Genomic DNA, 14655 nt, shown 5'->3' on the forward strand with positions numbered 1-14655 from the left:
CCCCGCCCCGGGGTCGGGGGCGCTGCTTTGGAATCGGCTCTGATTCGTCGGAGCAGGGCGGGGAGGGCGGGAGTTGTTGTGGGGAGACGCCCGGTGATTGGTTGGTTTCGTACAGGGTATGCTGATTGACAGGAGAAGGTGGGGGAGGCGGGCTTTGCCGAGGGAAGACGCCCGGTGATTGGTCAGTTCAGGTCGAGAGAGGCAAGAGTAGCTGAGAAGAGGAACGCTGTGATTGGTTTGTTAGGGGTGAGAGGCGGGCGTGTCTGAGGGGAGGCATGCAGTGATTGGTTGGATCGGTTCACAGAGAGGCTGGTGATCCTGAGGGCAGACCCGCGGTGATTGGATGGTTTGGAGCAGGGCGCGCTGGTATTGGTTAGGAAAAGTCCGGTTTTTTAAGGGAACGTTCCCGTTTTTTGGGGGGGAAAACTCTCGGAGTTTTAAGGAAAAATTCCCGATTTTTGCAGGAGAAACATTCGCGGAGCTTTTGACCCCACGTGGCCCCAAATAACTCAAATAACGCCAAAACACTTCAAAAAAACCCTAAATAACCCCAAACAATACCTAAAAATCCCCCAAATAACCCCAAACAAATCCAAATAACCCCAAAAAACGAAAAAAACCTCCCCCAAGTAAAAGCCAAAAAACCCCAAATTATATCAAGCACACCGAAAAAAACCCCGAATATACACCAAAATTAACCCCAAGAACCCTAAATAATTCCAAATAAACCCACATAAACTCAAATAAACCCAAACACTAATACTTCCAAATAAACTCAAATAATTCCAAATAACCCCAAATAAACATGAATAAACCAAGTAAAAACCAAGATAAACGCCAAATTGTCCATTAATAACCCCAAAAAAACCCCAAACAAACCCTAAATAAACCCAAATAAACCCCAAGTAACCCCAGTTCCTCCTGTCCCCACCCCAAAACAGATCCCGACCAATCGGAACGCGCGACACTGACGACGATCCATCCACTTGCTGGGCACAAACTCAGAGCACTGGCCCCGCTCAGTGATTTTCAGCCAATCAGCGCCCGGCCCAACTCTGACTCATCACTTGCCAGCCACACACCAAGGCCTCTCTTTGCGGTAAATACTCAGAGACCAGGCGGGGTCATTTCCAGCCAATCAGAGCGCGTCTCGCTGATGACTCATCAGTTGCCGGCAGCGGAATTTGGGGAGGGGGGGAAAGGTGACCCGGGGGATGGGCTGGGGACCCCAAATAATTCCAAAACGGGGTCGGGAGCTCAAAACAGAGCAGGAGGGGCCTGAAGCCCCCAAAACCAAACACGGGGAGGGGATTAGGGAAATGATTGGAAAGGGGAGGGAGAGCGGTGAAAAGAGGGTCGGGACCCCAAAATTGAGCTGGAAGGGGATGAGGCCCCCAAATTGAGGTGGGAGGGGAATGGGACCGCCAAATAAGGCTGGGATAGGTATGGGGTCCCAAAACTGAGCTGGGAGAGGGATGGGACATCCTAAATTGAGCTGGGATGGGGGTGAGACCCCAAACAGGATGAAGCAAATTTTGTTCCTAGGATATGTAAATGAGTTTATGGATATGCAAAAAGTCTATGAATATGCAACAGGCTGATGTCATGGAAGACAAGGACCAAAGGTTGTTATGGCCACCAAGACGCCCCAGATATTTTCGGGGACACCCCTTAATTAACCTGGTTTTAATTACATCAGCCTATTACATATTCATAGACCCTCATGCATAACCATAAACTCATTTACATATTTAATGAACTTTTTATATGGCCCATCTTTTGATTACTACTACTACTACTAACAATAACAATAACAATAATAATTTGAAATTAAGGGGCTCTCAGGAAAAGATATGGGATTAGAAATAACAGTTCTTTATTAGGAAAAACTAAAAATACAAATACAGTAGTACAAACAAAAAAACAACAGTTACAGAGTCAGAATGCTCCAGGAATCCAGTGAAAAAGTTTGATCCTCGGGGAATCCAGTGGGAAAAGGGCTGATGCCTTGGGAATCCAGTCGAAAAGAGCTGATCCTCTGCAAATCCAGTGGGAAAAGCCTGATCCTTGAGGAATTCAGTGAAAAATGAGGCTGATCCTTTGGAATCCGGTAGGAATAGGGCTGATCCTTTGGGAATCCATTTCTTATCCCCCAAAGAGAGGGCACAAGAAGGCCCGTGGAGTTTTTATAGGGTATCCCAAGGGTGGAGTTGGGGTTTGGGTCAGGGGAGGAGTTCTTATCAACACAACAAGGGTGAGATCAAATACCTGCCTCTTAGCAACAGCAGCACTCCACACAGAAAACATCCCCAAATCCTAAATTACCTCTAAAACAACAGAGAAATTATGGAACTTCAGATATATTCAATCAATTTCCTTAATTTAACCCAGTTTTGGGTGTTTTTAAAGGATGAAGGTGAAGTAGAGGGAAATTAAGGCCAAACCAAAAGGCGAAGCAGCCAGGTGTGTTCCCAACATGGATCTCAGGGAATGTGAGTGACCAGGGCTGTGCCCAAAGTGCCTCCTCCAGTGGGGGATGGAGCTGGAGCAGCGCACGAAGCTCTGCCCGCACTCGTGGCACTCGCAGGGCTTCCCTTAGTGGTGCCTCCGTTGGTGTTGGGTCAAGTGAGAGCTGCTGTAGAAGCTCTTCCCACACTGGGGACACTCGTAGGGCCTCTCTCCAGTGTGGATGCGCCGGTGGATGACGAGGGTGGAGTTGCGGTTGAATCCCTTCCCACAGTCGGGGCAGCGGAAGGGCCTCTCCTCTGTGTGAATCCGATAGTGCCGGAGGACACTGGAGCTGTTCTGAAACCTCTTCCTGCATTTATCACACTCATAGAGCCTCTCCCCTGTGTGGATGCGCCGGTGGGTGATGAGGGTGGAATTGTACTTGAATCCCTTCCCGCAGTCGGGGCATTGGAAGGGCCTCTCCTCTCTGTGACTTTGATAGTGCCGGAGGAGAATGGAGCTGGTTGGAAACCTCTTCCCACACTTGGAACACTCGTAGGGCCTCTCTCCAGTGTGGGTCCTCTGGTGCCTGATCAGGTGAGAGCTCCAGCTGAAGCTCCTCCCACACTCCCCACACTCGTAGGGCTTCTCCCCAGTGTGGATACTCTGGTGCACATTCAGGCGGCACTTCCACCTGAAGCTCTTCCCACACTCCACGCATGTGTGGGGTTTCTCCCCATCATGGAGCTGCTCATGGAGCACCAGCTCCGAGCTCTGGCTCCGTCTCCGGCCGCCTTCCCGGCCCAGGCTGGCTGTTTCCCCCTCAGATCCCCGCTGGCTGCGTTTGCAGCCCCTCCTCGTGCGGCATCTCTGGGGCTTTTCCTCCCCGTTGGCTTCCTGCGCCGTGGAGCCGCTCAAAACGGCCTCTTCCACCAGGTTCTGCCGCGGGCATTTGTCCTCCCTGCTCTCCATGCTCAGCTCCTGCTCTGGGGAAGGAATGACAAGGACAGGATGGGATTTGCCTCCGTGCCACAGGAGAGGGCAAGGAGATCCCCCAGGGCTGAGCTGCAGCCGGGGCCGTGCTGGGCTGGGAGATGGAGCAGCACAGAGGGGAAAGGGGCACTGACTTCCTCCTCACCTGCCTCAGTGTCCCGGGGCATCTTCCTCTTCCTCGCAGCCTCCTAGGCCTGGGCAATGGGAAATCCTGGTTTGGAGAAAACAAGGGATGAGAGCCTTTGTAGGAGCATCAGGGGGTAGGACGGTCGGGACAGACGGAGACGAGAGAGCTCTGCAGCCAGGGCGTGGAACTTGCGGTTTATTGCAAAGGGCCTGGGTGCAGGGCCCTGCCTGGAGCTGCCAGGCACAGCTCGGAGCAGGCCCGAGAGAAGAGAGGGGTAGAGAGGGTGAGAGGGTAACAGAGTAAGAGGAGAAGAGTGTAAGAGAGTAAGGGTCCCGTTACAATACAACAGATCTTCTTCTGTGTTAAATATTCTATTTCTCACTAACCAATCTAGTACAAGATACAAATCCTATAGCATTTACATACAGCCTGTAAAAATCATTACATCACTATACTGTGTTACACTTTAAACCCTAAAAACTCCTCTTTGGACCCCTTCTGCTGAGCCAGTATGGTCTGCTCTGACCCTTGGATCTGCCTGCAAGCAGAGGGAATTGTTTCATCAAAAGGGGATTACCTTCAGTGGGGCCACACCATTGTTTTCCAGTTGTTCACTAACTAAGGTATCTCAGATCTTGCTTTCATTTCAATCTTCCTTATAGTTTTTATTTTCACAAAATCTTTTGCCAGACAATCCTATTTAGAAGGCTTTCCTGTTTCATCGTCCCCAAAACACACTGAGTTTGAAGGTCCCTCTGCCCAAGTCCATCTCTACAAGTCATTTGTGGAGAGCCTGGTTCAAGCATTGTTTAAAGAAACAGGCCATGAAGGTACTCAGCTGAGGGAAAAATAGAAGCCTGCTGTAAAGCAGCCTTTCCCAGGCTTGATTCTGTAAATAATTACGGTTCTCAGCCACCTTTTATATGAACAACAAGATTCTCAGACCGTTCTGTCCTTGGCTGCTACTGGGAACAGACAGCCAGTCTGGGAACATATATGAAGGTTTTGAGAACCTTTCATATCAAGGTGGGAACACTGATCTTGGTTTCAGTAAACTAACTTCAGGTATTGTAAACAAAAGGAGGAGCTGAAGTTTTCTCTACAGCCTATCAGGAGCTCAGATTTTGCAATATGCATGAAATGAATTAACACTGTTATAAAAAGTGCCTGATTGATGAATAAAGTGGAGTCGATGCTGAACAATGACAGTTGGGTCTCCCCCTCCATCTTCAATAGTCACTGGCCATCAGGGCTCCACAAAAACCTCCCAAACACCAAGATTCAGCCCTGAAAAAGCCTCCCAGGAGTTCCCCGTCCCTGGTCCCTCCCCTCTGGTGTGTGGAGGTTCCCCCCTGTCCCAGCTGCTGGGGTCACGCTTGGATTGAGGGTCCCCCTTCTCCTCGGTGCCCGCCCTGCCCAGGCTGCTGGCAGTCCCAGCAATGCCAAAAGCTCCCCCCGCTTCGCTCTCCCCATTTCGGGATGCCGGGGCTGTTTGGGCTCCCGGGCTCCCTTCTCCCCTCATTCTCTGCTCTGGGCTGTGAATGAGACGAGGGCTGGTTGTCCCAGACCTGCCAAGTGAGTGCTGGAGTCTCCCACGCTGCGTTTACGACTTTCCTCGAGGGAAGCAGCCAGTAAAGAGACACAGCGAGTGAGAAGAGGAGTGAGAGAATCCCCCGGGGTAACTGGGACTGGGTCTCAGAGAGGGGCTGGACCCCTCAGAGCAAGGGAGCAGAGGAGTTTCTGAGCCCAACCCACTAGGAAACGGGACAAAATGGGCTCCTAAAAGTTCTGTTGGTTTGAGGGATAAGAGAGCCCAAGAGCATCCAGAATTAAAACCTGCTGGCTTGAGGAATTAACATTCCAAGAGCATCCAGGGTTGTGCAGAATTCTGCTGGATTGAGGATATGCTCAAGAGCATCTGGGGTTGGGCAGCACAGCTGGGTTGAGGGATATCCAAGAGCACCAGGGCTGGCCAGAAACACCTAAACTTGTAATAGGTGATGTGAAAGTGTAGTATATGGTAGAGATAATTCATGCTACTAGTGTATAAAATATTGTAAAATCCACATTATGTCTCTTGACCATCCTGGCCAGGAGCAGTGTCTTATTCATATACATTTAGTCCCTGGACTTGGTTGAGATAAACATCGGGGTTTTTAATGAAAGAATAGAAGCTTCCAGGGCGATAATCGCTGGCTTCCCCCGGGTCACCAGGTCCAGCCAAGAGTGATTAACGCCTCGACATTACAGCCACCACAATGATCCACAGCCCCACCCTGACGCATGTGAATGCTGACTTCCCCAGAGTCTACTGACAACATCAGATACCGGGACTGAGTCTTTGTCCACCTCTGCACATGTAAAGCCAAGGTTATGCATGGGAAGAGACACAAAGAACATTCAGTCATCTCTGCCTCGAGAAGAATAAACTGTAAAAGAACTCGCTGTGTCAGGCAGCATTTGTGAACAGGGGGAGACTCTGACATTCGCAGGTCAGATCCGTATTCACCCAGCACCGAACCCGGGCTCGACGCTGACCCTTGGCTGTGGTGGTTTTGACAACCGAACTTCAGTCTCTGAGACAAATTAATAAATCTTTGCTAAATTTTCTTATAAGTTTGGCTCTCGATTTGATCATTCATAACAAAAGCTACCTTATTGTTGTCTTGTTGTGTGTGAGAGTGAGTCACACACAAAATCAGCCCTTCCCGGGCGGGTGGGAAGGGGGGCTGTGGAAAGAGGAGTGTGTGACCCACAAATAAGCCATTGTTCTCCTGGCGTGTGGGGGCTGTGGCATAAGGTACAGGTGACCTGCAAACGGGCCATTGTCCCCAGGGCCTGTGAGGGGGCCGTGGCTAAAGAGTGTGAGTGACACACAAATCAGCCCCACAGGGGAACGGCACCGGAGGCAGCAGAGTCAGGGCCCTCCCAGGAGGCCCGGAGATACTGAGACCCAGAGGCCACCCCAAGGCCAGGGGGGGCACAGGGACCCGCGATTCTCTGTCAACAGGGATCCACTCTGTGTCCTGAGGGCGGGAAAGAATGTGTGGAAGGGAATGGGAAATAAAAGTGAGTGAATGTAGATGAATGAAAGTACAGGTAATGTATATTCTGTATTTTAACCTTCACTGTATCTCCTTGGAGGGAGGTATATTGTACTGAAAGTAGTGTGAGAAAAAAGTTTTTTATTTTTGTGTGTGTAGTTGAAAGAAAAGTGGTATTTAGGTTGTTAGTGAAATTGAAAAACAGAGGAAGAAGATGAATAGATAAGATCTTGAAAATGAGACAGAAAACCAGTAAGTTGGATACAGGGGGAAAAAAAAGAAAAAAAACTGGTCCTTTGGGAGTTATGTTTGCTAACAGAGATACAACTCCTTGCAAAAGGAGAAAATACAGGGTATGTAGTGGTTGATGGGAAAAACATGCAAACTATGGAAAAAGGGAAATTAACCTTAAACTAGTAAGCTCAAACTTGTGAATTATATACTTTTAAAAGAGCACTAGAATATTTAACACCATATAAAGGAAATATATATACTGATTTAAGGTATGCCTTTAGAGTAGTACATACCTTTAAAAAATCTGGAAAGGAAAATATTACTTAATTCAAGAAGAAAAGGATTAGTACATGAGTAACTTATTTTAGAGGTTTTGGAGGCATTAAAATACCTAAAAGAGATAGCTATAGAAAAAAATTAAGGAACCCCAAAAGGGAAAGACCCCAGAAACAAGAGGAAATAATTTGGCAGATCACAAAGCTAAGGATGCAGCAGAAAATGGAGCTGAAAGAGTTATGTTAATATTAACTCCAAACGAGGAAAAAATGGAAATTCCAAAGTTTAGGTTAGCAGAGAAAAAAGAATTAAACAAGACAGGAAGTGAACAAGATAAATCAGGGAAATGGAAACTTCTTGATGGAAGACAATTACTTAATAAAATGTGCTTACTAGGAAAATATTAGAAGACATGCATCAGAAAACCCACTAGGTACTCAAGCTTTCTGTGATCATTTTTTAAGGAGCTATGCATGCACTGGGATTTTTGGAGTAGCAAAGCAAGTAACTGAAAGAGGCTTAATTTGCCAAAGGATAAAAAAAAGGTGATGAGAAAAACAACATTAGGAGGTCGTGAGTTAGCTCGTCCACCATTTCAAAGTATCCAAGAAGAAGTTGAGATTTGTTAGGCTGTGGATTTATTTGTAAAGTAATCCCGTTCAATCGTGTAGAAAAGAGAATATGCCATATGTTAGACAGAGGATTTTAGGAGAATAAAAGTCTTAAAAGTATCAGAAACAACCGAGACAAAACAAGAAAAGAAAAAGGGGAAATAAAATGAAGGGGAAGAAGAGGAAAAATAAGAAAAAGAGTGGGATCCTCTGCAGGTCTTGCCCCCTCCGTTCGCGGCCCAGGCGCCTGTCCCGGGTCCCGGCTCGCTGCCCGCCTCAGCTCCGCCTGCCCCGCTTTCCATCCCAGGTGCGGCCTCACTGCCCAGGGCAGCTCCACCTGCCCCGGCGCTCTCGCTTAATTTGTGTGCCCTGCTCCCACTGCCTGGCCCACGGCCGCTCTGCCGCCCATGCTGGGCAAGATGGGGGTTGCTCTGTCCTGCCGCCTGCTCCGAGCTCACCGCACCCACCGCACCCAGGGGGGGTCCCAGCCATCCCATCCCCGCCTGCCCTGCCCGTGCCACCTGCGCTGGGCACCGCCGCTGCTGCCGGGCTCTCCCACCTGCCTTTGCTCTGCCGGAGCTGCCGGATCAGCCGCCATCAGCCATGTGGGGGCTGCCCACGCTTCGCCTCGGGCTCCACGGGAAGATTTCCCTCTGCCGATTCCGGCAGCAGCAGACCCTACCCACACTCCCACCGAGCCTCGGCGGGATATCCTCCCCTGACCCCGTCCTGCTCTGAGTTACGTCCCCTTCGTAACCACAGCCCCGGCTGTTCAGGGAAACTCTCTCTCTCTACAGGAATCACCTTATCGAAACACTAGGAGCTCAGTTAAAAGGCAGCCCTCTCCAAATTCTTTCCCAAAACACAGGAGAAAGGCCATAGAAGGTAAAAAAGTGAAAGAGTTCGATGAAGGGATTGCTCTATTTCCGTTCAGAGAGGTTCCCATGGGAGGGATGCGCTGCCCCGCCCCGCGGGAGCCACCAGCGCCCCTGCCGGCCGTGCCCGGAACTGCACCCAAGGGGAAAGCGCCGCAGCCCAAAGGCCGGGACTGGCTCCGGGCTCTGTTTGCTGTCAGTGCCGCAGCTGTTGCTGTTTCTTTGCTTTATTATACACACTAGTAAAGAACTGGTATTTCTACTCCCATATCTTTGCCTGAGAGCCCCTTCATTTCACTAGTCTAAAAATTAACAGGGAGGGGGTTTGCATTCTCCATTCCAGGAGAGGCTTTTTCTGCCTTCCCGAGCAGACACCTCTCTTGTAAAGCAAGACAAGCACCCACAGGCACTGAGGGGGCTGCAGGAGGGGCACAAGAAGGCCCTGCAGCACTTGGGCACAAAGGCACAGCAGGTGAGTGCAAGAAGGGAGCAGCAAAAGGCCAAGCTGAAGGCAAAGGCCAGGGCACAGTTCCTACAGCCCCTGAGGGATCAACCCCAGGGCCCAAGGGGGCCCCAGCACCCAGGGCACGGCTCGGCCACAAGCACCTGGCAGAGGCATTGCCCTCCTCGGCAGGGGAGAGCCCACCCAAACAGCCCCTGGCAAGGAACCAGGGCTCCAGCTGCAGGGCACAAGGACACTGCAAGCACAGACAGCAGCACCCTCAGCACCAGCAAGTCCACCCCTTGATGGACATGGATTGCCAGGGCTGTCACAGCTCCCATCACACCAGGGACCCTCCACACTGCAGCCCTTGAGAACATTCAGGGTGGGTCTGCATTGAGAGGAGGCATTTCCTGATGGACACAGGGGCCTCTCAATCCACTCTGAATCTTAGACCTAAAGGGGAAAATAGTAAAGAATATTTAAATTTTTAAGGGAATGAATGGGAAAGATGAGCAGATATGATTTGTTCAACCATTATTAGAAGCTGTGGGGGATAGGTTTGAATAACATTAATTTCTTTTTCTTCCTCCTGTGATTGTAATTAACTAGGAAGGCCTTTGAGAGCTGGATTTTAATACTGTAAAAGGGAAACAGAGGCTAGTTCTGCTCTACCTGTGTGTGAAAAGATGACAAGGCCGATGCTGAATGAACCCAGAAGTGTGGGCAGTCCCAGGGATATAGGGAAAATTAGATTTGGAGCCTCTACAAATTCCTTTAGAGCAACCAGGACAAGTGGTTTCTAAAACCAATACCCTGTTCCAAGAGAGGGAAGGAAGGGCTCACAGCCTAGTACTGAGTCCCTGTTTAAGGCAGGGCTTCTGGAGCAAAGGATGTCTCCCTACAACACTCCTATCCTACCAGTCAACAAACTGGATGGATGGACAGAAGGAAGAAACACAGAATTTTTCAGTATTAAAATGAAGGTTACCTGAGGTGGCTGGCCTGGGCCTTCCAGACAGGGAAAAAGACTTTGAATTACAGGTGGATGTTAAACAGGGTCTTGCCAAAGGAATTCTTGTGCTAAAATGTCTAACCCTACATAGGATATCCTACAGTTCAATTTTGGCATCAAGTTAAAGCTCTGACAACCAAAAGAGCTTCTACATGGATGAGCAGGGCTCGGTTATTACAGTATGAATCTTGTTCAATGGCACAGGAGGATTCAGAATTGAGTACAGGGCAAGGGTTTAACCCAGCCTCCTGTTTGAACAGCCTGGAGAGGGGCTGGCAAGGAACCCAGGACTGCACTCAAGGGACAGAGCTCCAGACCCAGGCTGGGACAGATTGATGATGGGACATTCCTGGCCTGAGGGAGAAAATGTGTTTGTGGATGGCTCTGCAAGGGCAGAAGGGAAAAGAGCTACAAGACAGGCTGTTATTAAGGAAGGGGAATCAGACACAGCGCAGGTCACCGCCCCATGCTCAGCTCAACCCGCGCAGCTCTGGGTGCCTGTGAGAGCCTGGCACTGAAATGCCCTGAGCAGGAAGGCTTCAATATCTTCTGCTGACACCATGGCACCTAACAAGGGGGGCAAAAGCAATTCTCACTGCTTCAGCAACCACTGGAGCAGATATCAAGGCATATTCTCCCACAGCAAGCTGGGCTGGCACACAGCCTGCCCTGGCACTCTGCTGCTGCCAACACCCAGCCAGGACATCGGCTCCTGCCTAAGGAGTGCAAAGCAGCACCACTGGTGGCCAAGGGGCCCATGCCAAGTGTCCCTGAGGCCAGAAACAGCCGCCAGCACAGCTCAACACGGGGGGACCCCTCAGCCTGGCCTCAAGGGCTCTGAAGCCCCGGAGATTTGCACTTCCCGCCTGCAGCAGGAGGATGGGAGGCCGCCCCTGAGCCTGCCCTGAAGGCAACGCAGCAGCAGCCAGGGCTCCACAGCGGGCCAAGCCCCTGCGCCTGCCCACAGATCCTCGCCTGGAATCCTCTGCAATCCTGGCCACCCTCCTCTGCCATCTCCAGCCACCGGGGCCAAGCCTTGCTGCCACTGCTGCAGCTTCAGCGCTGCCTGGGCCTGCACTGCCACAGCTGCTGGGGAACACCAGGGCACAATTCCACTCTGGGGCTCACTGACACCCACACTCTGGGCTGCCTGCCATTGCACTGCTGCAAAATGTACCGAGTTTGGTTCTTTTAAACCTTATTTCTCTGCTCAGGCTTGGTTTTCTCTGCCTTGGGGAAAGGAATTTTAAAGGTTTTATTTAAGGGGTGTTACACCACTCAATGGAGATGAGTTTAACACCTGAACAGAATGGGAACAGCACAAAAGACACCCACAGAGATAACGACCAGCAACAAAACATCAACATTGCCCAGCAGCAAACAGCAACCAACAGCTACCCCAGACACTGCCTGGGCACAGCTGGAGACACCTGGGCTGGAAAAGGCTGAGAAGGAAATCCAGGAGTGTGGAGACCAAATTTACATCAGAGGGGAAGGAATCCGGGTCCAACAGGAAACCAAATACTACAAACTTACACAACTTGGAAGCAATGAACATAAAAGCAATGGATTTATATTGGTTTGGACTACATAAAGTTTAGGAAAAATCGAGTAAAACTCACACGCCATGGAATGATTTTCTCTGCACAGTCGGGCTAGTTGTGAAAGAAATTATTTCTGTTGTGCATCCTGGCCAGAACCAAGGAATGCCTTGACGCTCTAACACTATAGAGATTCTTGGAGAGTTTTTGTTTTTCCTGCAGTTTTGGTGACAAAATTACAACATGAGAAAAATTTTTCATAATATTCCCACTTTATATTGTCAGGTAGGTTTGAGACAGAAGTGTAAGAATCAACTTTTGGTCTGGGTTTTTCCACGTTCTCCTTTATGTTGCATTTTGCAAAATCGAAGAGATTTAACTGTAATACTTTGAACATAAATAGTTAATACTTTTTTTTTAAAAAAGCAGATTCTGAGGGGCCACATGTGACTCACCAGATGGCTGCCCTGGAAGAGAAGCTCCATTCCAGGCAGCCTGCAGAGGAGCTTTAGAAATGCAAATGAACACTGCTGGGCAAAGTGTGGACAATGCACCTGGGTCTCTTGCCCGGGGCAGGAATTGGGCTCATTCCCTCTGCCCCTCACCCCAAGCTCTGCCTGCTGGCACTGATGGAATTTGCACAGCTCGAGGCAGAGCCCAGGGGGAGGATATCTGACCCTGCAACACAAACGGGTGAAGATGCAAAGGGAAACAGCACATGGAGAATGTTGGGAAAACTTCACCATAAATAATTAGGGGGAATCATCCCTCTGCCCACTCCAACATGTGCTGGCACTGTCTCTGTTATATAGGGTATATTAGAGCAGTGGGGGTTTTTGCTACTAAAAATTCAGGGGAATCAGTTGGGAATCCAAGTATTTGATGATTTAGTTAGACAAAAGCAGTCAATTGATGCAGCCCTGGCTGGAGAGAGCGGCCAAAATCGGGGAAAAGATGAACGGCCAGCAGAACAAATCCTACAACACCATGGATCAGGCCCTGGGAACCCAAACCAATTCATATCAGGAGGCACAGAACCCATTTCTCATTTCAATGGCATCATTAGATTACAAGCTGTCCTCACAATAATAACCAACCAGACAGCTCCAGCTCCTGACCTTCCTGCCGACCAATGCACTGAAATGAGGAACACAACACTTAACCATGGGATGGGATCAGATCATCTGTTAGCAGAAAAAGGAGGAGTTTGTGGAAAATTAAATCATTCAAAGTGCTGTTGGCAGAAAGATGACAAAGGAAAAGTGGTGAAAAAAAACCCCAAACCAAAAACAACGGAAAAATTAAGCAGCTCATGTACGGATTCAAATGCAGAAAGAATGGGTATGGGACACGGTTTTATGGCTCCCTCGGAGACCATGGGTTAAACGAATGCTGTTTCTCCTCTGATGTGCTACAGCAACTCTCATCTTTTTACCATCATCCACACCTTGAGAGTGCAGCTCATTCAACAGGGGATCGAGGCACCAGGGATTTGCAGATAAGGAAGTAACTGGGTGAAACCACCAGCTTCAATAAATGCTACTAATTAAAATGGACTGCTGCTCACACAAAGTGCCGCTGAATTCCTGAAATTCCACAAGAACAAAGACTTAACAGAGCCGTGAATACCGGCTGTTATACAAAAGTGGGGGTGCACATTAACGAGGACATGCAGTTGGGGGATCGGAAGGTCTGAACCTTCCAAGCACCTCAGCCAGGGGGCAAAGGGCGAGGGAGATGAGGCCGCGAAAATGAGGATAAAAAGGAAGCTGCGAACTACAACAATGGCAGAAAGCGCACGGCAAATGCCCCACGGCCTCTCCCTCTGCTCAGCAATAAAGTCACTTTTACAGGACTCCTCTGTCTCCTCTGCGCACAGAAACCTCCGGCCACGGGAATTTTCCCGCACAGCGCCGGGCACGGGGCAGCCCCCTCTGTCCCAGCCACAGCAACCGGGCCGAGCCAGCGCTGCTCCGGCAGCGGCTCCTGCCGAGGCAGCGGCCGCAAGGAGACCGCGGGCAGCCGCTCCCGCAGCGCCCTCACGCCAGCGGCAACACGGGCCGGACACGGCACAACGAACCCGCCTGAGACCCCTGCCGCCCCCGAGGCCCGCAGCCAGCCCCGAGCCCCAGCACAACCCAGCGCGGCTCCCACCTGCTCCCACCGCGCTCCGGCCGCTACCGCCGCTCCCGGGCCCCGCAAACACGACAATGGCGCCGCTGCCCAGCAAAGGCCGCCCTCAGCCCGCTCCGCCCCGCTCCCACCAATCAGCGCGCCACAACCACGACTGACGGCACCATCGCCCAATCGCAGCCAGGGGCGGGCTCTGCACACGGCACAGCCCCGCCCCGCGCCCTCAGGGCCCCCCGGGCTGCGTGAGGGCCGAGCCGGATAGCAGTAGGAGGAATGGAGCAGGAGGAGCACGTGTTGCTGCCCGCGGATCCCGCAGTGCCCCGGGTCGGGACGAGCTCCGTGCCCCGCTCCAGCTCCACGTCCCGTTGGAGGATCCGCGGTGGATAATCCCGGGTGACCCCCAGGGTCAGAGCCCCCCGTGTTGGGAACACTCCTGGCTGGGGGTTCCACATCTTCCTGGCCCCCCGTGGACACCTCGATGAAGGTCGGGGGGTCCCCGCTCCTTTTCTTGCTTCTGCTCCTCTCATCATCTCCCCCTCCTCTTCCTCCCGCCTCTCCTCTCCCGGTTCAATCGCTCCTCCCGGTCCTCCTCCCGCCTCCTTCCTCTCATCTCTCTCTCACGTCCCCCCCTCCTTCCTCCTTCTCTTTCGTCCTCTTCCTCCTCCCGCTCCCCCGGGCCCAGCCCCCACCCTTTGTCCCCCTCCCTTTGCCCAAATCCGTCCCATCGCCTGCCCCCCAAAACCCTCCCCATCGCCCCCAATAAACGGCCCCGGGCCCAACTGGGAAGCTTTACTGGGAGCACTGGGACCAGGCACTGGGCGGGGGCAGAGCGCCAGCGGGGCTGGGGGGGGACACGGGACCCCCCCAAAATCAGCGGAGCGGGGGGTCCCGGCCGGGCCCGAGCCCACGGGGAGGG

The 14655-nt window shown here is 51.3% G+C and overlaps 1 pseudogene; it reads right to left on the minus strand.

Annotated features, from left to right (window-relative positions):
* Positions 1–866: 866 nt before the first annotated feature.
* LOC141725846 (uncharacterized) lies at positions 867–14285 on the minus strand (annotated as a pseudogene).
* Between the last annotated feature and the right edge of the window lie 370 nt (positions 14286–14655).

Source organism: Zonotrichia albicollis, chromosome 31 (assembly GCF_047830755.1).
Source record: "Zonotrichia albicollis isolate bZonAlb1 chromosome 31, bZonAlb1.hap1, whole genome shotgun sequence".
Lineage (NCBI taxonomy): Eukaryota > Metazoa > Chordata > Aves > Passeriformes > Passerellidae > Zonotrichia > Zonotrichia albicollis.